The 3563-nt window shown below is 39.7% G+C and overlaps 1 pseudogene; it reads left to right on the forward strand.

Moving 5' to 3' along the window:
• Nucleotides 1–1578: 1578 nt before the first annotated feature.
• Nucleotides 1579–1700, forward strand: LOC131903238 (U2 spliceosomal RNA; annotated as a pseudogene).
• The last annotated feature ends 1863 nt before the right edge of the window (nt 1701–3563 follow it).

Raw genomic sequence — 3563 nt, forward strand, 5'->3', positions numbered from 1 at the left:
ATAAGGAACAGAAATTTATTTGGCACCTGGTTCTGGAGGCTGAGAAATCCAAGAACATTGTTCCACATCTGTGCAGCATGTATGAAAGCTTTGTGCTGAGGCCATACGGGACATCAAGACAACATGGTGTGCTAACTTGTACCTCTCTTCTTTCAAAGCCACTTCTGTAATTGTGAGGATTCCATCTTCATTACCTCACATATCTCTAATTAACCCCCAAAGAACTATGATTTTCAAGATTATATTTTACTGTGTGTTTTTAAGCTTCCAGACCTTAGAACCTTTGGCCATCCAATGGAAGTGTCCTCAACAGCTGTCTCATCCATGTTAAATTTATATTTAAGTTTGTTTCCTCCCCTTTTTCTTTTAGTTTCAAAAGAAAAATATTTCCGTCGGCATTCCATAACATTGTATGTGACCCAGTTATTTTTGTTTGTTCGTCTCCTTGTCCATTTTCCTATTTACTTACTCTGCTTTTTAAACAAGAGACTTTTCTTCCTTTGTCATAGGGATGAGACTTTAGAGAGACCCAGGCTAATTACTAATGGCCTTTCCTCCAAAATAGAAACCTCCTGAGAAACAGACGTAAAGGTCATTCACCATTGTGTGAGGTTCAGACTTCATGGGGAAAGAGGAACATAAGTGCTATCATAGAGGTCAACTCAAGGGGCAGTCATGGGACTAAGCTCTAGGTTAACTCCTTAGGGAATGGAAGCAGGACACATGCATGAGGTACAGTGAAGCCAAGTCACAAAGATTGTGTACTTCAGTAGACAAGAGGACAAGGTATTCACTGAATATGTGCTACATGTGAGGAGGAAGGGCATATCAGTGGGGAACACTATGCATTCAAAAAAACCTCAAAGTTGAAACAGCTTAGACCCTTGAGGAAAGTGCAGATTCGATAGCGCTAAATCAGGTATGCAGAAGGTAAAAAATGAGGCTGGCAGTTCAAAAAATGAATAAAGAGCATGATGAAAGCAATAATAAAATTGAGAAAACAGGAATTGTTGGCTAGGAAATCATAAAATATAGGGCTGAGGAGATGTTTCAGTCGGTTGTTTTGGGTTATAGTATTTCATCCCAGCAACAGAAAGTAACTAATGCAGATTCTCAGAACTCAGGTAATAAATAGGCTTGAATGCAGTGGCATCTGCAATTCTGGTCTCGTAGAAATGGAGACAAGAGGATCCCTGATGCTCACTAGTCAGCCACCCTAGCTCAGTGAGGGGGTTCTAAGTTAAATAAGAGACCCTGTGCCTAAAAATGATGGAGAATGATCAGAGAAGACCATTGTTGACCCCAATATTGACCTCTTACCTCCACAAGCATGCATATACCTACATCTATGAATATGCACACACACATACACACACAAACACACACCCCCATACACACACATACGCACGCGCGCGCACACACACACACACGCGCACACACACACACACACACACACACACATCACAGGCAAGTTCCAGCCCTGCCAGGGCCATATAGTGAGTCTGTTTCTTAAAACAATAATACCAAAAATCTGCTTGCTGGGTTGACAAATAGTTCCAAGAATTGTTTTTTCCAAAGAAAGGTGTCTCTGCTTTTTGGCTAAGATCAAGCGCAGTGTCTGTCCTCATCAGTTTAATATCTGATACGTCCTCTATCCAAGAAATAACAACAAGGGAAGATGAATGGAAGAGAGATGCAATGGGAAAAAGTGAAGAAGGGAAGAAAGACAAAGCACTTACAAAGGAAAACTAAAAGTATATAAGAATATTGGGAATAGCTGGGTGATGGTGGTGCACACCTTTAATCCCAGTACTTGGGAGGCAGGGCTAGGTGAGTCTCTGTGAGTTCGAGGCCAGCCTGGTCTACAGAGCAAAATCCAGGACAAGCACCAAAACTACACAGAGAAACCCTGTCTCGAAAAACCAAAAAAAAAAAATAAAAAATAAAAAGAATATTTCAGATATATTTGCAGAGTGCTCAACACTTTCAGGTTTAGAGAAGGCAATGGAGATAAACAGCTGTATAAAAGACATGGCCTCCACCCACTAGGAATAGAAGTCCTAATGAAGCATTTCTATTTTGCATATATAACTTCAAGGTAACGTATAACACAAATTGAGAGTGGCATAGCAACAAAGAGTCAAACGAGGGGTAATAGCAAGGTCAAGAAACAAGTTGGGACTGGGTATAGAATTGTGAAAGTATTTTTTAAGATATGGCACCCAGATCAAAACCCAGAAGAGGAATTTTCTAGGCAGGATGTTTGGAAAAGCAGCTGAGTAGAAAGGTCAACTTATATAAGGACCTCAAGCTAAGAAAGAGGATGTTCAGGCTCATGTAAATAGGTCAGCAGGGCTAGAGCAAACAAGGGAAGCAGAGGTGCAAGGCTATCAGGCAGAGTGACCAATGGTCCCCATTTGGCTAGGACATTGAAGGTGGGTCCTGGAATGCTGGTTTTGCAATTTTAAAACTAAAGTTCGCTTGGGTAAACCTTATTGGTTTGGTCACTGTGTTGGTGAGACTTTTCACCACAGATATGATCAATATCTGAGAAAACAAGTTAGAAAAGGAAAGGGGTATTTTGGAGCATGAATTAGAACGTTTTAGTCCATGGTCTATTGGCTCCATGGTCAGGCCAGCAGTGAGCTTTTGGGATGTGAACTTTTCATATTCAAATTTTAGAAATAATTCTATTGACAGACCTGAGAAGAACAAGATGGAACCCTCAGGAGGGAAAGCGTGGTAAAGATGGAGGAAAATGGATGGGTCCAAGAAATATTCAGAGGGCTCGGCTTGATAGTATTAATGGTATTTGCCTGAAATCTCAGGATTCAGGAGACCAAGAGAAGAGAATCAGAAATTCAATTAGTCTACATGAAATCAGGTTTGTTTAAGAAACCTCAAAACATAAAAACAAATATCAATTGATAGATATCAATGACTAAATGATAGGTGGGGAAAAGAAGTAAGGCCAGAAAAACAACCAAGAATGTTTGCAGTTTTCCCTGGATTTGGGAACTGAGGAGAAAAGCATTAAAAAATGAACTTAAAATTTAAAAATTAAAAGTACTTAAATGGTGTGGGATTTGTTCTTTTGGCATAACTGTCAAAGCTCTAGAGTTGATTACTATTAGTCATGTGGGAATAAAGCCGTGTTGCTGTTTTTTCCTCCTTCATTGGAATGCAAATGGAAACTGGGTCTGGTGGTAACTTAAACACATTCAAGAAAGTATTTGGAAGTCAGGTTCAGACCTCTGAAAGGGGTATTCCTCTGATGAATAGAGTTAGGACTCTACATAATGAGAATAAAAGAAAAACAGGGAGGCTGTGTTACTTGTGGCATCCATCCTGCATTCAAAAGAGATGTCCAGAAATGTGTTGTTCTTGCCCCCCAACTCTCAGACTGCAATATTTAACCCAGAGGAAAACATGACTGAATTATGAAGTTCTTTCAAAACTAGACATTTGACACATCTGTTATAGAAGCCTTATAAAAAGCACACTGGCGGCCTGTAAATTTTATAATTATGTTAATTCAAACTCAAAGACACTCCCATGAATTT

The sequence above is a fragment of the Peromyscus eremicus genome, chromosome 1 (assembly GCF_949786415.1).
Source record: "Peromyscus eremicus chromosome 1, PerEre_H2_v1, whole genome shotgun sequence".
Classification (NCBI taxonomy): domain Eukaryota; kingdom Metazoa; phylum Chordata; class Mammalia; order Rodentia; family Cricetidae; genus Peromyscus; species Peromyscus eremicus.